This window comes from Ictalurus furcatus, chromosome 1 (genome assembly GCF_023375685.1).
Source record: "Ictalurus furcatus strain D&B chromosome 1, Billie_1.0, whole genome shotgun sequence".
Classification (NCBI taxonomy): domain Eukaryota; kingdom Metazoa; phylum Chordata; class Actinopteri; order Siluriformes; family Ictaluridae; genus Ictalurus; species Ictalurus furcatus.
Window position 1 is genome coordinate 560,138 of NC_071255.1, and position 24,412 is coordinate 584,549.

Below are 24,412 nucleotides of genomic sequence, written 5' to 3' on the forward strand. Positions count from 1 at the left end.
AGCCAGTGTATGAGGTGGAGGCCCACCACAAGGGTTTTAGACTGCCCAACTCACTTAGTTTTACTTACATATCTTCACGGGCCTTGGCTGCACTGACAGTATTGCTTTACATGAACTCTATTACACATTAGAGTTGTTCAATCTAATTCATTATTATAGACTGTGCCACTGCAGTTGTGACAAGTTGAAATCTGATATGCTCCATGCTGTAACAAGGTATCGCAGATTAAAATTCATGATCAGTAATGGAAAAAGAGTGTAAAAAGTTAAGTAGTCAAATGTTAAAAAAAGAGAGTTAGGAGTATTTATTTTTCGCTGTTATTCCATTTTTATGTGTTAGTGCATTGATGATTCAAGTAAGTATAACGGTGATCAGTCATCTATTAGGATGGTCTGAATCCGGCACTCTGGGATCGACTGCTTTAATCCCCGCCCACATACCTGGAGGAAAAGCAGGGTTTTTTTCCATTCGAGTAAAGCTCTCGTGGAAGTAACACCGACTGTCATGTTTGTGGCTTATTTCTCCTCTATATAGATAGGGGGACAACACAGTAGCATATCCCTCCTGTGTGAAAGTGATTCACTCCCAGGCCTGGATGTTAAATGTTGTGATTGATTCCACTTTAAATGAAAAGACATTGCCATCTGCAGAGGAGACACAACGCCTCTCTATTTACAGAGTAAATAGAGTAAAGTAGGAATTCAAACCAAAATCACAACTCAGTGTCTCCTTATTTTGATTCTGGACTCTTCCACCTCACTCCTGGCAGGTCTGCTTCTGAGTGCACTTTGACCTCTGCTGCAGATCCAGAAAGCAGCTGCACAACTTGTTTCAACCTTTCTAACTTCTCCCACACCACCCCATTACCGTGTTCCCTCCACCGGCTTCAGATTTAAAAACACTGATGCTTACCTGCAAAGCCAAAAACAGACCAGCACCCACTTACCTCGAATGACACCCCGCACTGCACCTCGCGCCCTCTGATCATCTAGCACAGCTCGACTGGTGCCACCATCTCTCAGGGTACAAAGAAGACCTGCAACAAGACTCTTCTCTGTTCTGGTGCCATGGTGGAGGAATGAGTCACTGGCGGTCTTCAAACAATGTCTAAAGACCTACCTCTTCCTGAAGTATATAAATTAGCACTGTGTTATTAAAAATAAAATCCTAGTCCTGTGTTTATCATACTGTACTAATTACCCCAAAAAGGGTTTGTAGAATGATGGTACCTTTAGTCCCAGTATAAGGAAGTACACCAGATATCAAAAGTCTATTGCAACACACAAAAATAAAGTGAAAATCAATCAGAAGCATTTTGTTTCTAAAATATTGGGAAAGAACTTACAATAACCTGGTTGTATAAGTGTGCACACCCCTAAACTAATACTTTTATAGAAGCAGCTTTTGATTTAATTACACCACTCAGTTTTTTGGGTAAGAGTCAATGTGGAACATTTTGACTTGCCAATACTCTTTCTAGATCCGTGAAATTGTAATGGTATCTCCTGTGCACAGCCCACTTCATGGTTTGGGGTGATTTAGTTCAGTTTGGATTTTTTTTCTGAGAAAGGCCTTCCGTCTAGTCCCCCTACCCCATCACCCAGACAGGTGAAGAACATGAGATTGTTGCTACATGCAGAGAGTAATCAGTACATGTCAGATGTTCCTGCAGCTCCGTTAATGTTGCTGGAGATCTTCTGGCCTCCTCCCTGGTACGTTTGTGCCCTCCTTTTATAAATGTTGGAGGGACGTCCTGCTCTTGGTGATGTCACTGTGCTGCTCTGTTTTCTCCACTTGTTGATGTTCACCTTCTTCAATGGTACATCTAATGTTTGGAAATTCTTTTATACCCCTCTCCTGAGCGATATCTTTCAGCAAGTGAGATACCATGCATGCATTGTGAGCTCTTTGGAGCCCTCGGCTTCAGCAGTCGGATAAAACCAAGCTGTGAAGAAAATCCTACAAAAGCGCATCTTTATTTGGGGTAAATCAGAATAATTCCAGTGATGACAGCTGCATGACAATTACTTTTGAACATGAGATTGGTTCGTTCTGAACACTTAATTTTGGGTTTCACTGTGGATTAGCACCGTGTCTGGGGGGTCAAAGATTTCCAAGCAGGCTGCGCTGTTCACCGAAAACAGTTAAAAGGAACAGTGCAATACTGCAGGGAGATTTTTGATCAATTTAAACCACTAAAATATAAAATTTCACAAAGAGGGAGAAATAGTGGATACTTTCTACATTTAATATAGAAAAACGCTTCACTGCCAGATTTTAACACAGTTTAAGGGAGGCTGAGATTCCCCAGCTAGCCTTACATATGAATTTAGATTTATTCATTAATTTACATAACAACAGCTTTTAATCACAACTAATAATCATTTTTACAAAACAGATTCAGTTATGAAGCAATGCAGGAATTTAAGAATAATCTAGACTGGGAAAATACAAGCAATGTAACTGGAGTTATTATACAAAGAACCGGTTCTGAACTAACTCCTAATGTGTTCCTTAAAGTCACCAGAGTTTACTCTAAAGCTCAGCTTACCTGTGTGGTTAATGCAAAAGCATATATTTAAAAATAAATAAATAAAATAAACCCACTTAACTATATTCCAACAGTTCATATGATCACAGCAGTATGATGTATAAATAAGGAGAAACATCAGCATGTTGGAGTTTTACAGAAACTTCATATTATAGTGACTCGAGTCAGCAATAACGACAATACAACTTCAGACATTTGATCACTTTATTGTAGGACACTCTCAGACACACACTTATTTCAGCACTTTATCAGAATAAAAGGAACATGTAGTATTGTAGGGATTTACTGCACAATCATAAGTCAGTACACAATTTACTAGAATTACTGTAACACACCAGAAGGTTCCTGTGAAAAAGTCTACCCGAGTGTTCCATCAGCGTGTACCTGTCCTGATTTACACCCAACACACACTCGTGACATCACTCCTGCTCCTGAAAGACATTAACATGTCATTAATATGTGAACAGGAGGAGACCACGTTTCACTTTACTTTCACTTTTCACCACAGGAACAAACTGCAACTTCTCTACAGTTTAGAGATTATTTAAAATGTTCATGTTCTCCATGTGTGAGATCGTCTGAAAGCTGAGACTCTACAGATTCTCTGTGTTTTAGTTGTGTGTGTAAGATCAAATCCCTTCATGCTGTAAAGAGAGAAAGAGGACACGAGTGAACCTGACCACGCTGAAACTCGCAGGCGATGCTCACGGCCCCGAAGAGTTAACACACCTTTCAACTGTGTGTGTGTTCACCTGCCGTGTGTTCAACTCTGACGTCCTCAATAGCTTCTGCACACTGAACACGTCAGAGTTGTGTCAGACGTCAGAGTTGCGTCTGTTTCTAAATAAATTAATTAATTAACTAGCAATAAAAAGTTACAGCAATAGTCCATCATTTAAAAAAAACAAACAAAAGGACTTAATGCAAAAAAACACGATTTTTCTTCATCCCATAAACATATGTAAAGGTTAATTTATATTTGTTGTATGGAGCGTTGAAAATCTAGCGTTGTGTAATCTAGTACGAGTGAAAATCTAGATCAGACTTTACACACGACCGCTACAGCCGACCCGCGGTGCTGCACCTCCAGGCCAGGCGGTGGCGGTACTGCACTCGTCAACCACCACTGACATGCTAGCACGAGCGATTCACGTGCGCTTAACCTAACCTGTAGCCTGTTAGCAGGCTAATTCTAACCAGCTAGCACGTGAACTCAAAGCACCAGAACAGAATACTATATTTTATTTTTAACTCTCATCCGTCTTTAATAGCGACAGACAAACGACAATAATCTCAACTGATCATTTCCTATGAAAAGAGTGAATATTTCTGCGCAAATCATCAGACACGTGGTCTCAGTCACTCAGCCGGTGATCCACATGGCCTCCAGTCACTCCTATCCGGTTACACACGCAGCTTTCACACTGAATTTCGCAATCGTCGCACTAACATTCACTTCTCGTTCCAATCAATATGTTTTATTTTAAATGCGTGTTTAAATGAATTATTAAACAGGATTCTAACTCCGAACACAACGCGCTAATAATACATTAGCTACTCAACCTAGCATTTCTAAAGGATTTACCACGTGACCTGCCATGCTGTTGTATTTCATATAGAAAATATTCATTTTTTTCACAACGCAAAACGAGGTTATAACTGGAAAATCCTACTTTATATGTCGGGAAGAAGAAAACTCTACAGAACTCCGGACAGAAACGTACCGATCGGTAGAGCCGGGTGCGTGTAATGCTGTGTTTTAGCGCCGCCGGTGCTGTCGTCTTCGTCGTCGTCTTGTTGTTTTAACGGCGGATGGCATACACTAAAGCTGTATTACCGCCACCTACTGGACTGTGAAAAGTAGATTGGCAGGGAAAAAAAAAGAAAAAAAAATTTAAATAAAAAAAACTACTACTAATAATAATACATAAATAAAAGACAATAAAGACATAAATAACTATATACTAGATATTCCTACGAGATTACTAAAGTCTCTGACTTATCCCAGTATTTTTCAGGTCATTTATTAGGGGACAGTGCACTTTTCCAGATGTTTTCCCCAGCAAGTTCTCTAGTGTCATGTTCTGCTTTCCAATTTGCATCTCTAGCTCAGTTTTTCCCTCCTCGTATGTTTTGCAGTCTAACAGAATGTGTTTTACCGTCTCTTGTGTAGTGGGGGGGGGGGGGTTCCTATTCTGTGTAATTTTGTAATTCTGTTAGATTTAATCCAGCATGACCTATTCTAATACACGTACTTATCAGCTCTTCCTTTGGGTTCCTGCGCTGCCTCACACTCATGCCTACTTGTTTTTGTGTGGTATATAGGTGTTGTCCGGTGTCAGCTGTGTCCCAGTGTTCCTGCCATATTTTATGCGTGTCCCTTTATAATGGTTTTGATCTCTGCTCTATTTAATGGTACTTGTATGTCAACTGTCATGTTTTATCGATATTTTTGCCAGTACATCCACAGTTTCATTTCCTCCTACCCCTACATGTGCAGGAACCCAGAAGAAGGAAACATTCAGCCCCTTAGCATGAAGTATGAGAAGCAGATGAAGTATTTGGTAAACATCATCTTGTCTGCATGATGTTTTCCCAGACTGTATATTTGATAGTGCTGATAGACTGTCAGAAGCTATAGCGACATCTTGGCTCTGATGATTTTTTTCTGACCGCTGCAATGCCAGTACGACTCCTAATAATTCTACAGCGTACACTGATAAATGATCAGTCGCCCTTTTTTTGATTGCTACTTCATACCGAGGAATGAAAAAAGCTGCACCAGTGCAGACTGTCTCTGGCTGTTTTGACCCATCTGTCTGTGTGTGTGTATATTATATATATATGAGTAACTTATCCTGATACTGTGCTTGTGCCTGTTCCACATCAAGCTTTTTAAGATTTGATTGTCATGAAGACATACAGTGGCAAGAAAAAGTATGTGAACCTTTTGGAATTTCATGGTTTTCTGAATAAATTTGTCATAAAATGTGATCTGATCTTCATCTAAGTCAGGAGTGTTGACAAATATAACGTGCCTAAAAGAATGACACAAAATAAATTCTGATCCCTCATGTCTTTATTGAACACACTCATTCAACATTCAAGATGGCAGTGGAAAAAGTAAGTGAACCATTATTAGAATTAATAACTGGTTGACCCTCCCTTGACAGCAATAACCTCAACCAGGCACTTCCTGTGGCTGTGGATCAGACCTGAACATAGTTCAGGAGGAATTTTAGCCCATTCTTCCTGGCAGAACTGCGTTAGCACGGTCATATTAACCTAATATTAACATATTAACCTATAAAGCACTAAATGGTCTCACACCACAATATGTAAGCGACCTTTTGGTTTTCTATGATCCGCCACGCCTACTTAGATCATCATCACAAACATATGTAAAGGCTAATCTATGTTTCTTGCATTCAGCGATGAAAATCTAGCGTTGTGTAATCTAGTACGAGTGAAAATCTAGATCAGACTTTACACACGACCGCTACAGCCGACCCGCGGTGCTGCACCTCCAGGCCAGGCGGTGGCGGTACTGCATTCGTCAACCACCACTGACATGCTAGCACGAGCGATTCACGTGCGCTTAGCCTAACCTGTAGCCTGTTAGCGGGCTAATTCTAACCAGCTAGCACGTGAGCTCAAAGCACAAGAACAGAATACTACTTTATTTTATTTTTAACTCTCATCCGTCTTTAATAGCGACAGACAAACGACAATAATCTCAACTGATCATTTCCTATGAAAATAGTGAATATTTCCGCGCAAATCATCAGACACGTGGTCTCAGTCACTCAGCCGGTGATCCACATGGCCTCCAGTCACTCCTATCCGGTTACACACGCAGCTTTCAGACTGAATTTCGTAATCGTCGCGCTAACATTCACTTCTCGTTCCAATCAATATATGTTTTATTTTAAATGGGTGTTTAAATGCATTATTAAACAGGATTCTAACTCCGAACACAACGCGCTTTAATACATTAGCTACTCAGGCTAGCATTTCTAAAGGATTTACCGGGTGGCCTGTCATGCTGTTGTATTTCATATAGAAAATATTCATTTTTTCACGACGCAAAACAAGGTTAAAAGTGGAAAATCCTACTTTATATGTCGGGAAGAAGAAAAGTCTAAAGAACTCCGGACAGAAACTTACCGATAGGTAGTCGGTACAGCGGGGTCTAGGTCTGCTGAGTTTTAACGCCGCCGGTGCTGTCTTCTTCTTGTTAATGGCCGTTCACTCCTAGGCGCAGTACCGCCACCTACCGTATTTTGTGCGCTATATCCTACAATAATGATCCTCTGCCAAGACCCACAGAACCATGTTAGGAATCCAGCATTAGATGGCGCTGTGTGTTCAGCTACTCCATCCTTCCCCAAATCCCCACATTCCCCCGATCCAAGCATTGTTACTGAACTGTTATACAGTCCTGGTTTATTTAAGGCAATTTTCTTTCCTCTGTTCTCTCTTCTATCCTTCAGTCACAATATTAAAAACAACAACTGGACACTCTGCCCTCATTCACCATCCATCAGGGGTTAGGTATGGCCTGTGTGTTCATCTCCTTCAGGATCAGTGGAATAGAGCATCATTACTTTATTTTCATTTAAATCCTTGCATTTAGCCCTGTACTGTACTGTACTGTACTGTTGGATCTATTAAACTCATATCCCAGTAAATATTCCAAGTCTTCTTTCCCTTTATATTTAAAAATGTTATTAATTCCTTTCTCTCCTCCCCGTTCCTTTTACAATGATATATTACATATTCTACTGTTTCTTTCTCACCACAGGACTCACACAGATCACTATCACTCCGGTTAAGAACAGTCATGCATTCAGTCCTGAGTGAAGTCTTAGCCTAGTTATTATGACCTCTTCCTATTTCTACCACAGAGAGTTCTTTTAGTATATACCAGTTTTTTTTTATATAGACGCCTTCCCTTAGTGTCCATAATCCAAATTTCTTGCCATTCTTTGTGTAATATTTTTCTTAATAAAGCTTTTAAATTCTCCTTCACCTCAGGCCACACTGACATCCACTTCCTTCCTTTTTAAAGCATCTTTTGCTATCCCATCAGCGGTTTTCTTTCCAGATTTCCCTGCCCTGTACGTACACACTGATACCCAGCAAAATCCTATTTCTACTCCTCTCTCCTTTTCTTTCTATATGCCATAATAACATAAGGTCCATTCCTGAAAATGGCTGCCATTTGCTTGTTGTAACTCTTACAAATTAAACTCCCTTTTTAAAAATCTTTTTTTCAACACTGAATCTAATAACACATATTTAACTATTTAAAATGTGTATTGGTCCATCTGGTCCCAACATAACTTTCATTTTTTATAAGGTTTCTAAGCAGAAGATGGTTGCATTTTTCTTAGTTCTGTTACCAAAACTCATGTGCCATTTAAAAATGTTTTAAAACTTCTCAACTAATTCCTGTTTCCCCTCAAGAACGTGTTTATTTTAAAGAAATGACTGGTTACACGTTCAAATAATTGATATTTCTGACTAAAAAATCACTATATATACACACATTTTTCCCTTTTAAAGGAAAACCAAACCTCAAGTTTATTAAAAAAATTATCTGGTAATTTATTAAACAGCTGGACCAGACATAGTTGAAAAAAAAGAGTGCTTTATCTTTATTATTATTATTATTATTATTATTATTATTATTATTATTATTATTATTATTATTGTTATTATTATTATTTAGAAGAAAAACAACTTATTTAAACAACAAAGGCTTTATTTCCTTTTATGGCTTAGAAGATGAATATTTGACAATGCCAATCTGTATGAATCCATCAGAAAGAGTTAAACCAATCGGTGAAAGTTTTCACATATCCAGTTTTGTCTGAAAATAGAGTGTTTACTTTATTATAGCAGTGTGTTGAATGATAAAGGCCTGTAACACTGATTTTCTGATAAGTGGTCGACTCAAGAGCTCAAACAAAGTTTAAAGGAAAAAACTGAACTTTGAACCAATTCACAAATCACAATGATCTATTTGATCCTTGTATGACCATCTAAACGGTCATTTTATTAAAAATTTTATAATCTTATTTATCTAACGGCATGGATAGAGAGACATGGATGTAGGCAGAGAGACAGGTCTGTATGTTATTATTACACAATGCCATGGGAATAGAGCTGTAAGACATCAGATATCAAATGTGTGTGTGTGTGTGTGTGTAAATGTTCACAAGTCAGGCTCTATCTGAAACAAGAGAATCTGCGTGAACTCATACTTGAAGACCGTGTAGGTTACTCTTCACCTTCCCATCTCACCCACTTATAAAAGGTTTGACGGACAAACACACTGCTGAGGAAAATTCACTAATCAACCTGATCCAGATGATGGTGGTGTCAGTCTTCTACGTGTTTAACTTTTTTGAGTTGCACACGTTATAAAAGAAATCATTTTTAAGCAGTTTAAAAATGTGGACGTGGAGGTCATGAAGAATAACACGAGGTAGTGTTTACATGTCTACAGTAGCCCATTTACAGCCAAAAGCACCACAAACTATTTACTCCTGTGCAGATGTGGACAATAAAACATCTGCGACATCAGGGACAATAATAGTCTGAGACGTGATACACACTTAAACCTGTAGAGCTGCAATACACACATTCAGATTCCAAAAAAAGAAGAGATCTGTATTTTCTGACAGGTAGAAACACACACCTGCGTCATCAACCTGTTCACAGGAAACGCAGCACAGTTTCACTTTCACTACAAACAGCAGTGACTGTATTCTGTACGACGTGATCTCGGATATCTGCGTGTTTTACTGATCTTCGGTCTTCACATTATTCCGAGTCGCTTCATGTGTGTGATTTAAACTCTCCTCGGAATCGGTAAGTAATCATTATTTCCTCTGAACATTAGATCATGTCCTTATCTGTCCTTATCTGTCCTTATCTGCTCCGTATGTTCTACACTCCCATGGCTTTCTTTTCTTTCTTTTCATTCCCTAATCTTTCGTCTTTAACCAATACTTTTTTCCCCCTTCACAGTCCTAAAGTAATTATTTGAGTTTGGGATTTTTAATGGCCACAGAGAGTCAGGGCCTCGGTTTAACGTCTCATCCGAAAGACGCTGTTTTTACAGTATAGTGTCCGCTTCACTATACTATGCATTAGACCTCACACAGACCACAGGGGGAGCGCCCCCTGCTGGCCTCAATAATAGGGACTTTAAGCAACAGTTGCGAATGAAAAGGCAACGACGTCCTGACTATGTATTGCGCATGCGCGACTTTAACTGCTACTTCGTGATGTTCTACTACGGGAGAACAGCTGGTTTGCAGTAATCGTTACAACGTGACATATGTTTTATGGTATATGACATTGTAATTGCACCAGTATATGGTTGTACCATTAGTCTTTTATTTAATCTGTGTTGATTATATTTTAAACTTAAGCTAATTAAAATTTTCTGACACGAAACTCATTTAGGCATTCGTCTTCCTCCATGTAATCAAGATTAAAAGGCAAGTGCTGTATTGCTTACACGGTAAATTGAGGTTTTTAGACTTATTGTCATCATACAAGAGTAAAAACTCTTATCATGACAAAAGATTATTATTTAATGCCAAAAGCAATCATTCTCTTGCTTTTTTAAATGACTTTGATTTTTTTGTATTTCAATAAACGACTGAATGCTGCATTGCGCTGTCTTGTTTGCGGTTGTTTAGTGATTTTTACGTTCTCAGCCACAGCAGTGTAACAGCTTACTTCCGGTCGCCGTAGCTGTTCCATTCAGAGCTGATGCTTACAGTCACTAATACCACTTCCAGCAGCAACCTTAGTTTTCCTCAGGAGGTCTCCGATCCATGTACTGGCCCAGGCTCAACCCTGCTTAGCTTCAGTGGGACACCAGGCGAGAACTACAGGGAAATATGGCTCTGGATTAAAAGGAATAAAATGATTAAAATGATTGATGAAGAAATAAAGAAATAAATGAAATAAATAAATAATAATGAAACTTTTTAAAACGGACTACAATGAATAAATATGACATGATGAAATAGTGACTAAATTAAAAGGATATTTTTTGTCAGAAGACAAAACCTATGCTATTATATTAGCATTATATCATTGACATAAAATGGTTTTAAAATGACAATAATATAGTTTATCACAAATATTTCTGGGATAACATTTCGTTCAATGAAATTTGTGATCGTGACAGGTCTAGAAAGTCGTTAACTCATGCTCAGAAAGTCCCCAAAATTTGCTTGTATATTTTCTTTGCATAAAGTTTTTTTTTCACTTTAATTTCTGTCTGTAATAATATCTGTGTTGTAGAATGATGGAGGGAAAGAGATCAGACTCACCAGAACCCAGCTGTGTCTCCATGAAGAGCGATGAGTCAATGGGAGAGCCACTTCAATTCAGAGACAGAGACAGTTCTCCTGATCCGAGGTCAGTACAGTGAGGAGTTTTAGTTCTTTTCTCACCAATAAAAAACTGAAGGGACATTTACACTGAGACATACACTTCAAAAAGGAAAAGGAAGAGCTAACAGAAACTATTTATCGTGTTCAAACTGTTTTTCCCTCCTCAAAGATAATTAATTGAGTTCATTCTTGCATGGTAAGTAAGAAGAACAAGACTGATGTGGGGGTGGGGCCCCGGAGTTAGTTAGTTGTCCTGGCGTTACTGAATGAAAATGTTTGTTTATATATATATATATATATATATATATATATATATATATATATATATATATATATATATATATTTATATACAGTGAGGGAAAAAAGTATTTGATCCCCTGCTGATTTTGTATGTTTACCCACTGACAAAGAAATGATCAGTCTATAACTTTAATGGTAGATTTATTTGAACAGTGAGAGACAGAATAACAACAAAAAAATCCAGAAAAACGCACATCAAAAATGTTATAAATTGATTTGCATTTTAATGAGGGCAATAAGTATTTGACCCCTCTGCAAAACATGACTTAGTACTTGGTTTAAAAACCCTTGTTGGCAATCACAGAGGTCAGACGTTTCTTGTAGTTGGCCACCAGGTTTGCACACATCTCAGGAGGGATTTTGTCCCACTCCTCTTTGCAGATCTTCTCCAAGTCATTAAGGTTTTGAGGCTGACGTTTGGCAACTCGAACCTTCAGCTCTCTCCACAGATTTTCTATGGGATTAAGGTCTGGAGACTGCCTAGGTCACTCCAGGACCTTAATGTGCTTCTTCTTGAGCCACTCCTTTGTTGCCTTGGCCGTGTGTTTTGGGTCATTGTCATGCTGGAATATCCATCCACGACCCATTTTCAATGCCCTGTCTGAGGGAAGGAGGTTTTCACCCAAGATTTGACGGTACATGGCCCCGTCCATCGTCCCTTTGATGCGGTGAAGTTGTCCTGTCCCCTTAGCAGAAAAAAAACCCCAAAGCATAATGTTTCCACCTCCATGTTTGATGGTGGGGATGGTGTTCCAGGGGTCATAGGCAGCATTCCTCCTCCTCCAAACACGGCGAGTTGAGTTGATGCCAAAGAGCTCCATTTTGGTCTCATCTGACCTCAACGCTTTCACCCAGTTGTCCTCAGAATCATTCAGATGTTCATTGGCAAACTTCAGACGGGCATGTATATGTGTTTTCTTGAGCAGCGGACCTTGCGCGCGCTGCAGGATTTCAGTCCTTCACGGAGTAGTGTGTTACCAATTGTTTTCTTGGTGACTATGGTCCCAGCTGCCTTGAGATCATTGACAAGATCCTCCCGTGTAGTTCTGGGCTGATTCCTCACTGTTCTCATGATCAATGCAACTCCACGAGGTGAGATCTTGCATGGAGCCCCAGGCCGAGGGAGATTGACAGTTCTTTTGTGCTTCTTCCATTTGCGAATAATCGCACCAACTGTTGTCCCCTTCTCACCAAGCTGCTTGGCAATGGTCTTGTAGCCCATTCCAGACTTGTGTAGGTCTACAGTCTTGTCCCTGACATCCTTGGAGAGCTCTTTGGTCTTGGCCATGGTGGAGAGTTTGGAATATGACTGATTGATTGCTTCTGTGGACAGGTGTCTTTTATACAGGTAACAAACTGATATTAGGAGCACTCCCTTTAAGAGTGTGCTCCTAATCTCAGCTCGTTACCTGTATAAAAGACACCTGGGAGCCAGAAATCTTTCTGATTGAGAGGGGGTCAAATACTTTTTTCCCTCATTAAAATGCAAATGAATTTATAAAATTTTTGACATGCGTTTTTCTGGATTTTTTTGTTGTTATTCTGTCTCTCACTGTTCAAATACAACTACCATTAAAATTATAGACTGATCATTTCTTTGTCAGTGGGCAAACGTACAAAATCAGCAGGGGATCAAATACTTTTTTCCCTCACTGTATATATATATATATATATATATTATGAAATGACTGACTCAGTTAGAAGCAGTAGTTAAGTCTCAAAATAACCCTGTAAATATATTTGTACACAGTACAAGTTTGTTTGTTTGTACAGTGCTGTTAAAAAAATATTTGCCCCATCCTGATTTCTTCTGCTTTTGTGTATATCTCATACTAAATAGTTTTAGATCTTCAAACGAAATACAATATAAATACTATGCTTTGGATCATTGTCTTGCTGAATAATCCAAATTCATAACTTTTTTGCTTCTATAAATAACATGATCATTAAAAAAACCTGTATTTTGTGGTTACTCAGGTTGCCTTTGTTTGATCTTAGATTTTGTTTTAATTTCAGAAACAATTTAGTATGAGATATACACAAAAACAGGAACAAGAAATCAGGATGGGGCAAATACTTTTTCACAGCACCGTATGTCTTAACCTCATTTTGTTAATGTCTGCACCTTTCCAACATTTCAGACATAATATGGTCAGTTAGAATGCAAGGACTTGTCTCTTATTCTGTCTGTATTATTTACTTTGCTTCTTATTAGACTAAGATTAAGATTGTTTAAGAGGTTCTGTGCTACTTCAAACTTTATATACAATCATCTGTATACAATCCGTATTATATTAACATGTCCAATTCCCTTCATTTCTGTCTGTAATAATATCTGTGTTGTAGAATGATGGAGGGAAAGAGATCAGACTCACCAGAACCCAGCTGTGTGTCCATGAAGAGTGACCAGTCAATGAATATCATAACTAACTTCAGAGACAGAGCCAGTTCTCCTGATCTAAGGTCAGTACAGTGAGGCGTTTTTACAGCAGTGCTCACCTGATCAAACTCACTGGTCTCATTATATAACTATTTATTAATTCATTCATTAAAACCTTTGTTTCTAAACATGTTAGTGTCAGTGAGGAAATCCTGAAATCGGTGTATTGTGTTAAGAGGATAGTGTTAAATATCTGTCTCTGTATTTATTAGTGTGTGTTGTGCAGCTATGAATACATATAGTCTATATCACATCATGTGTTTTATTTCTTCACAGACCACAACAGAAGAAATCAAACCTCAGCGGAAATCAGTTGGACTCCATATTCAAGGTGTGTGTATACGGTTTTATCCATGTGCAGCAGCATTATGGGTAATCAGACAGAATTTCAGCTGTAACTGTGGGAATAGAAAGAGACTTTTCTTCTTTTTATAAAATAAAAGCATCTCTCAGTGTGTAACATTATAATATTTAGATGTGTTCCTGTGTGTTTCTAACCAGGAGCTGGAACACAAAGTCATCACTCTGATGAAGAATGAGCTGAAGAGGTTTAGGAAGTTCCTGAGTCCAGATTACCCAGCATGCACTGAGAGGGAGGTGGAGGATGAGGAGGATCTGCACAGTGTCAGAGACGGAGCGCTGAAGATCACACTGCACGTCCTGAAGAACATGAACCACACAGATCTCGCTAACACACTGCACAACAGTAAGAGCTCTGAGTCATGACTTTATTTTATCAACTTAAATTCTGTTCATACTTAAACACATCATATTCAATTTATCAAGATGAATTAGTCAAAGATATTAATAATCTGAAATTAATTTTAGTTTGCACTGTATATGCTTTTATTTCTAAATTTAATACATTAATCAGGAATGTACATCAATATTTAATTTATTTATTTAAAGTGATTTTGCATTAAAACATGTTATTACTTTGTTTATTAGAGTCTGTGGCCTCTGTGTACCAGACAAATCTGAAATCCAGACTGAGAGAGAAGTTTAAAAGAATTAATGAAGGAATCTCACAGCATGGAAGCTCAGCACTTCTGAATGAGATCTACACAGAGCTCTACATCACAGAGGGTTGGAGTGGAAACGCACAATAATGAACATGAGGTGAGACAGATTGAGACAGCATCCAGGAGACCAGCAGCACAGGAGACACCCATCAAATGTAATGATCTCTTTAAAGACAAGTCCATCAGAAGAGTTCTGACTGAAGGAGTTGCTGGAATTGGAAAAACAGTCTCTGTGCAGAAGTTCATTCTGGACTGGGCTGAAGGAAAAGCAAATCAGGACGTCACCTTCATGTTTCCACTTCCCTTTAGAGAGCTGAATCTGATGAAGCAGGAACATCTCAGTCTGATGGAGCTTCTTCATCACTTTTTTCCTGAAATGAGAAAACTAGAATTAATAGACTCCTACAAAGTGGTGTTGATCTTTGATGGTCTGGATGAGTGTCGAGTTCCTCTAAATTTCCAGAAGAATGAGAGATTGTGTGATGTGACAGAGTCAGCCTCAGTGGATGTGCTGCTGACGAACCTCATCAAGGGGAATCTGCTTCCCTCTGCTCTCCTCTGGATAACCTCTCGACCAGGAGCAGCCAATCAGATCCCTCCTGAGTGTGTAGACCAGGTAACAGAGGTACGAGGGTTCAGTGATCCTCAGAAAGAGGAGTACTTCAGGAAGAGGATCAGTGATCAGAGCCTGGCCGATAAAATCATCTCACACATGAAGTCTTCAAGAAGCCTCTACATCATGTGCCACATCCCAGTCTTCTGCTGGATCTCAGCCACTGTTCTAGAGAGAATGTTGGGTCAAGCAGAGCGTGGAGAGATCCCCAAGACTCTGACTGAAATGTTCACACACTTCCTGATCTTTCAGATCAAACAAAAGGACCAAAAGTACCATCAGAAATGTGACCCTGATCCTCAGCAGACCAGAGCGAGTATCCTGGCACTGGGAAAACTGGCTTTCCAACAGCTGGAGAAAGGAAACCTGATCTTCTATGAGGAAGACCTGAGAGAGTGTGGCATTACTGTCAGAGAAGTGTCAGTGTACTCAGGAGTGTGTACCCAAATCTTCAGAGAGGAGTTTGGGCTTCACCTGGGGAAGGTGTTCAGCTTTGTACATCTGACTGTTCAGGAGTTTCTGGCTGCTTTATACACATTTCTCTCCTTCATCAGCAGAAATGTAACAGAACAACAAACCACTGATCTGTCTGATCTTCTCACCAAGTCAAACATGTCTGATCTCCTCATGAGCGCAGTGGACAAGGCCTTACAGAGTGAGAACGGACACCTGGACCTGTTCCTCCGCTTCCTTCTGGGTCTCTCACTGGAGTTCAATCAGACTCTCTTACGAGGCTTAATGCCACAGACAGGAAGCAGCTCTCACAGCAAACAGGAAACAGTCGAGTACATCAAGGAGAAGATCAGGGAGAATCCATCTCCAGAGAAATCCATCAGTCTGTTCCACTGTCTGAATGAACTGGATGATCATTCTCTAGTGCAGGAAATACAAACTTACATAAAAAAGGGAGGCCACCATCGTCTCAGTGGAACCATACTCTCTCCTTCTCAGTGGTCAGCTCTGGTGTTTGTGTTACTGAGCTCAGGACAGGATCTGGATGAGTTTAATTTTATTAAATATTACCCAACAGAGGAATGTCTTCTGAAGCTGCTGCCAGTGGTCAAAGCCTCCAGAAAAGCTATGTGAGTATTTTTATTTATAAATGTATTACTGCATGGTTTATTATTTTAATGTAACACTGAACAATGGTGTGGGAAGTGTGTGCGCGTGTGGGAAGTGTAGTCCTCGTCTGTTTATTCTGAAACTACATGTTTGTAGTTTGTGTTGTATTCTGAGAACTGCAGTTGCTGGTTTGACATGACAGACATGAACACACCACCTGTACTCACATCCACTCCACACACCCAGAAATCAGAATGTATGAGCAGAGAACTATACACACCAACTTTTATTTTTATTTTATTGTCATGTTGAAATTAAACACATAAGTTTGTGTCAAAACTGAAAAATCAAAATCACTTCTTACTTGAAATGTTGAAAATTAATTTCTAGAGGTTAAAGATCAGTGCACATTAGGTTTGTAAGATCATGTGTAATATGTCTTTGTCCTAACGTGACCCACTGATTGCAGATACATATTTTATTGCAGGACTTATTTTATTTTCCTTTAAAATGGAATAGTTAAGGAATCATTCAGCCCCGTCGTTGTATAATAGTTCTGTTGGCCCAAAGAACAGAAATCGTATATCAGAGAAATTATTTATCTGTATATGTTATTAACTTGTACTTTAGTTGCATTATTAGTTTGCAGTAGTTTTTCAACAGTTAAGACTCTTTGTTACAGACCAGAAGGTCGGTGGATCAAGCCCCGACACTGCCAAGTTGTCACTGTTGGGCCCTTAATAAGGGGTGTTATATCATGGCTAACCCTGTGCTCTGACCCCAACTTCCTAACAAGTTGGGATATGTGAAGAAAAGAATTTCACTATAATGTATATGTGACAAATAAAAGCTTCTTCTAATTCTATATTTTCTCTAATAAAGTAGTAATAATAAAATAATGCAATAGTATTTTTCCCAAAACGTTGTTCTATAGCAGTAAAATGACCCTATTAAGAAGTGTCCATCAAACCAGACATCAGGAAAATCCATTAAGTACAAACAGATCCCTTTCAAAGGGAACTCAACATTGCGTGAGCTCCACGCTGTGAGAAGCGCCCTCGGGCGTGACCGGTATCTGAAGCTTGTGTAACATCATGCCTATGTATAGACCTGCCGTGATCAGGTGACGTGGCAATTAAGATTCACGATTCAGAACCTCGCGGATCTGCTGGGACAGCCGGTCCTGGACAAAATGGCAATAGTTTGAAATCTGTGCCATTTGTAGATTATAATTTCAGCAAAATTTGTCTGATGTAACTAATTTAAAGTTACATAAGATAGGTAGGGTGAGTTTGGCATGAACAGCATTACTAATCTTGAAACCTGTTTTTATTATACTATGCTGGAGTTCAATGTTTAACTGACAAATGTGCTCCATTGAGTCCATGCTATAATAATCTGGGGTGCTCTAACTGCAGATCGAGGATCCCCAGCAGTGCCAAGTAAATGTGGACTTCAGTACTCCGAACTGAATAATATTACTCCAACAAAAGAACATTTACTCTAATTATATTAGATTTCTTTAGGGAATAGCGTAGTAGGATAAAAAAAAACAACACATAGAATCCATTAAGTATTGAGAAGCACCCGTGGTGACACAACTGAATGAAACTCGACACACACAAGACAACAACCTCCCATGACAATGTTAGAGGGGAATGATAGACGGTGATATTTCCCCATAACCAGTAATAGAACATTTGCTCCATTTGTTTGCCGGACCAGTCACAGAGACTGAGGAGAAATGACGCAAAGTTGAAGTTATTTTAGAAACCTAAAAGATTCTGGGCTTTTCCAGTCCTACCAAGCACAGTTTCAAAATAAAAGTCCTCGTACAATAACTGGTTTGTGTGTTTGAGATCAGTATTCTGATATTTCATCATTTCTCTTCCAGTCTGTGTGGGAAGGATCTGGCAGAGGAAAGCTGTAGAGCTCTATCTTCAGTTCTCAGCTCAAACTCCTCCAGACTGAGAGAACTGAACCTGAGTCACAGTTATGAACTGCAGGATTCAGGAGTGAAGCTGCTCTCTGCTGGACTGGAGAATCCACACTGTACACTGGAGAAACTGAGGTACACACACACACACACATCACACTAAGGTCAGATCAACACGTTATAAGTGAAAATTACGAACAGAATTGATTGTGTCTTTATGTAACTTTTATCAAAGATAAATTATATCCAATGTACAATCTTACTTTCTCTCTACACACTCATATACCTTCATCATGTTTATGTTAGATCTTGTGTCTCCACCTCTACCTCCACCTCTATCTACACCTCTATTTAAATCGTCTGATATGAGCTGAGACACGTGGATCTGTCCGAGTACAAATACACAGTCTCTTTATTTTATATTTTATTCTGACGTCAGAACCTTGTGTTCAGGGAAACAGTTTATTTCCCAACTGATGGAAACTCACCTCATTTATCAATCAGATATTCACATATTTCATCATTTCTCTTCCAGCCTGCGGTGGTGTATACTCACAGAGGAAAGCTGTAGAGCTCTGTCCTCAGTTCTCACCTCAAACTCCTCCAGACTGAGAAAACTGGACCTGAGTAAGAATAACCTGCAGGATTCAGGAGTGAAGCTGCTCTCTGCTGGACTGGAGAACCCACACTGTACACTGGAGATACTGAGGTACACACACACACACACACACACACACACACACACACACAGTGTACTGTATATAGAGATTGTGTATGTTGTGTAGTAAAGCTGTGTGATTTACACTGTAAGTGAGATGTTTTCTCTCTGCAGGTTGTGTAAATGCGGTATTACAGATGAAGGTTGTGTTGCTGTGGCTTCAGCTCTGAGGTCAAACACCTCATCACACCTGAGAGAACTGAATCTGAACTACAATAATCCAGGAGAATCAGGAGTGAAGCTGCTCTCTGATCTACTGAAGGATCCACACTGTACACTGGAGAAACTACAGTGAGTTACTGTCTCTACACACACACACACACACACACACACACACACACACACACACACACGTCAGATCATCACTTTATACAATGCTGTGAAAAAGGATTTCTTCTGATTTCTTCAGTTTTTGTGTATCTCTCATACTAAATAGTTTCAGAAATTAAAACAAAATCTAACATAAAACAGAGGCAGTGCGAGTAAACACAAAATAATATAATTTAAATGATAATGTTATTTATTGAAGCAAAACAGTTATCCAATACCAACTGGACCTGTGTGAAAATGTATTTGCCCCCGTAGTTACTAATTCCCCAACTCTATGAAAGTGCATTGATAATGTGGTTCAGCTGGACGAGACACAACCAGGTCTGATTACTACAAACCCTGTTCAATCACATCTACACTTAAATAGAACTTTCTCAACAGCATGAAGTTGGTTAAAGGTCTTACCCAGTAACACACTGTGCAAAAGCTGAAAGAAATTCAAGAAATGAAGAGGAAGAAGGTGATTGAAGTACATCAGTCTGGGAAGGGTTACAAAGCTATTTCAAAGGCTCTGGGACTCCAAAGAACCACAGTGAGAACCGTTGTCTCCAAATGGAAAAACTCAACACAGTAGTGAACCTTCCCAGAAGTGGCCAACCTTCCAAAATTCCTCCAGGAGCACAGCGACAACTCATCCAGGAAGTCACAGAAGAGCCAAGAAAAACATCAAAGGATCTACAGGCCTGTCTTACATCAATAAAGGTCACTGTTCATGACTCCACTATCAGAAAGACACTGGGGGAAAATGGCTCCATGGAAGAGTGGTGAGGTGAAAGCCACTGCTATCCCAAAAGAACATTAAGACTCATCTGAATGTCACCAAAACATACCTTGATGATCCTCAAACCTTTTGGGAGAATGTTCTGTGGACTGATGAGTTAAAAGTGGAACTGTTTGGAAGACAGGAGTCCCGTTACATCTGGAGTAAACCAAACACCGAGTTACACAAAAAAGAACATCTTACCTACGGTCAAGCATGGTGGAGGCAGTGTGATGGTGTGGGGATGCTTTGCTGCTTCAGGGTCTGGACAACTTGCAGTAATTGAGGGAAACATGAATTCTGCTCTCTACCAGAAAATCCTAAAGGAGAACGTCTGGTCTTCAGTCTATAAGCTGAAACTCGAGCACAACTGGATTATGCACCAAGACAATGATCCAAAGCGTAGGAGTAAGTCCTAGTCCTAGAAGTAAGTGAAAGACCGATCTCGGGTATCAGAAGCGTTTGGTTGCAGTTATTGCTGCTAAAGGTGGCACAACCAGATTTTAAGGGGGCAATTAGTTTTTCACATGGGTGATAGGTGTTGGATAACTTTTTATTCTTCAATAAAAAAATAAAGAAATGAAAACTGTATTGTGTGTTTACTCAGGTTGCCTTTGTTATATGTTGTATTTCATTTGAAGGTCTAAAACTATTTAGTATGAGATATCAGGATGGGGGCAAATACTTTTTCACAGCACGGTGAGTGAAAATTACGAACGGAATTGATTGTGTCTTTATATGTGAATAATCCCAGAAAAATGATCTACAATGTCCAAACTTTATGGAAGCCTTAAGCGGCCATAAAAATCCAAAAATCCAATAGGACAATATGCCATAAGGCAGCCCCAGTGCAATGGAGGAAGCTTGTAGTCAATGAGGTGCAAAAGCAGGAGGAGAGGATGCGGTGTATAAAGGCCATTTCCCAGGGTGAGCAGGGAGAGTGGATGAGATGGGAGAGTGTGGAACAACGCAAGATTGGCTGGCAAGACCTATGGTCAATGGAACAGAGCAGGATCAGTTTCCTTATAAGGTCAACGTATGATGTTCTCCCATCACCACAGAATCTAAACCTTTGGGTAGGAGAGGATCCCTCATGTGGTTTGAGTTCATCCCCTGCAACATTAAAGCACATTTTGACAGGATGCAAGGCGACTCTTAGCCAAGGATCATTACTTGGCGCGATGACCAGGTGCTGCGATGTTTGGCCTTAGCACTGGAAGACAAACATAACATGACCAATAAGTTGCCACCTGTTCCATCAAAACATTACACACAAAAGACAATATTCCTCTGCCCAGGAGAGCAACCACCAAGAAAAGGTGTTAAAACCAATCCTCGCCCAGGACAACTGGAAGCTGCTAGAGACGGGAAAATGCTGGCAGATGTTGATCAACGTTGATTTTTCCACCTGATTGCCACCACAAACCTTTGACCAGATATTTTCTTGTGGTCTGGGTCAGCACGCTTGGTTCACCTGGTAGAGTTAACAGTGCCATGGGAGGCTGCTGTAGATGAGGCGTATGAGAGGAAGAAACTGCGGTATGCTCAACTAGCCACTGAAGCGGAACAGCGACGATGGAGAGTCTGGGTTTACCCAGTGGAAGTGGGATGTCGAGGATTTGTGGCACACTCTACAACCCGGTTTCTTAGAGATGTCGGATTTAATGGACAAGAGTTGCGTCACACAGTGAAGAAGTTATCTGAAGCAGCAGAGAGGAGCAGCAACTGGCTGTGGTTGAGACAGAAAGATTCTGGCTGGGGAGCTCAAGCACAATAGAAAGAAAAAAAGGCGAAGGTACAGGAAAGTAAGCTGGGCTGAGTTGAGTGGGGGACGGAGGGGGTAATGCTGGGACACCAGAATCACCGTCAAGCCCCCTTGAGGTGTCGTGAGCTAGTCGACGAAACACAGAGGATGGAAGGTGCCCACTTGAAGACCCCAGAGATGTACCCTGCTTAGCTCAATCCAGACGGTTGTCATGCTGATGCGCTGGGGAGACTATGGTTGATCCCCGGAGCCAGCATTGCAGCCGTTGTGTGTGCTGATGTGCTAGGGAGGAAAATAAGCTGATCCCTGGAGCCAGCATTACACTTCAGCCATCAACACCAGACAGAAGGATATCATTATATGGAAAGAATGGATGGAGACACATATGGATCACATTAGTTTACTGTGAAGCTATGTCTTAGTTGGTGCTTATCTTGTCAAGAGCCAAGTTAGCCGTCCTAAATTCAGCATGAAGTTAACATCTACTCTCATGTAATGGAAATCAGTTGATTGAAAACACTTGAATGATTTGAACATTCTGTATTTCTTTGTATTCTGAACTGAAAAACCCAGTAGCCTTCTTTATGTTTTTGTTTGAAAATTGGTCTCTTACATAATATGCTACTTTCTTTACTGACATTTTTCTGTAGCATTTAATTTTGGGCTGGAAAACTAATGTTCAGAAATGTAAAATGTTTTTGTACTGACTCGATAATGTAGAAGTCATAAAATAAAAAAAATATAACTAAGTGTGTACTAAAAAACAGGGTGCCTAAACTTTTGCACAGTACTGTACATGTATAACTTCAATTACTGATTTTATTTTCCCAACAATTTACATTTAACCCATTTACATTTACACACAATACAGGCATGTCTGCTTCCACTCCCCCAATCATCTGTGGTGGACATTGATTCCCCAACTGATGGAAATTCACCTTATTTATCAATCAGATATTCACATATTTCATCATTTCTCTTCCAGTCTGTATAAATGTAATCTGACAGAGGAAAGCTGTAGAGCTCTGTCCTCAGTTCTCACCTCAAACTCCTCCAGACTGAGAGAACTGAACCTGAGTGAGAATAACCTGCAGGATTCAGGAGTGAAGCTGCTCTCTGCTGGACTGGAGAATCCACACTGTACACTGGAGATACTGAGGTACACACACACACACACACACACACACACACACTGTACACTGGAGATACTGAGGTACACACACACACACACACACACACACACACACACACACAGAGTAAGTGTACTGTATATACAGATTGTGTATGTTGTGTAATAAAGATTTACACTGTAAGTGAGATGTTTTCTCTCTGCAGGTTGTCTTACTGCGGTATTACAGATGAAGGTTGTGTTGCTGTGGCTTCAGCTCTGAGGTCAAACACCTCATCACACCTGAGAGAACTGAATCTGTACTACAATAATCCAGGAGAATCAGGAGTGAAGCTGCTCTCTGATCTACTGAAGGATCCACACTGTAAACTGGAGAAACTACAGTGAGTTACTGTCTACACTTTCTCTCTCTCTCTCTCTCTCTCTCTCTCTCTCTCTCTCTCACACACACACACACACAGAGGTCAGATCATCACTTTATACCTAAGTCCCTAATCCTAATCTTACCTTCAGTTACCAAAAGCCAATATTGAGCTCTTTTATATATTTAAATAAAAATGATTTTAAATGAAGATATTCAACCCTGTCATTCTGAGAATATTGTATCCTTTTTGGTCCTCAAAACACTGTTCATTATTCTATTAAATATTTAGAGAGAGAGAGAGAGAGAGAGAGAGTGTGGTGTTCTTAAGAATGGTGTTTAACGTTGTCATTCTGTCCTGTTCTCTGTCTTACAGCATTAATAGCAGAATCATTCACATTCAGATGCAGAAGTTCCACAGCAATAACCGTAACTGATCACATCATTTATCCACTCAGCTCCACCTCACTTCAGGCTGGAATAATAATAATAATAATAATAATAATAATAATACATCTCTGGTTCTCAGGTCACAACATGTCATGTATATGAGTAGAAGTAATCTCACATTATAACCCAGAAAAGAAAATGCATTGTAAATAATAATCATGTAGACACTCTGAATACTGAAGATCTTTACATTATTTTAAAAACAGAATCGAAAACCTTCTTGTACATTTACTGTAAAGTCGTTGCATACAATTTCATACACATGTTGATATTTATCTTCTCTGTATCTTGTTCTTACACGGACCTGAAACTCGGTACTCTCTGTATTTTCTGTGTTTCAGAAATTTCTAACTGAAATAAAATAAAGGAACTATTGTAAAAATACAGTTTCATGGTTAACAACGTTGGTGTGTGTTTGTTATGTAATGATCCAGTGTGTTTGGTTAGATCTGTGTGTGGTAGAATGGAACAAGGAGGTCACTCCATGCAGGGTTTGAACCCTAATCTCCAGGGATTGGAGGTGAGATCTCATCCCAGTGACCCTCCTCCA

At 39.6% G+C, this 24,412-nt stretch overlaps 1 long non-coding RNA gene and 1 pseudogene across 1 annotated transcript; one reads left to right on the forward strand and one right to left on the reverse strand.

Annotated features, from left to right (window-relative positions):
* Positions 1 to 2,623: 2,623 nt before the first annotated feature.
* Positions 2,624 to 7,084, reverse strand: LOC128619074 (uncharacterized). Its single transcript, XR_008387877.1, has 3 exons — positions 6,720 to 7,084; positions 4,277 to 4,403; positions 2,624 to 2,983 (listed from the first exon to the last, which is right to left on the reverse strand). It is a non-coding gene; the product is annotated as an uncharacterized LOC128619074 (long non-coding RNA).
* Positions 7,085 to 8,667: 1,583 nt separating this feature from the next.
* LOC128618264 (NACHT, LRR and PYD domains-containing protein 12-like) lies at positions 8,668 to 24,248 on the forward strand (annotated as a pseudogene).
* Positions 24,249 to 24,412: the final 164 nt, after the last annotated feature.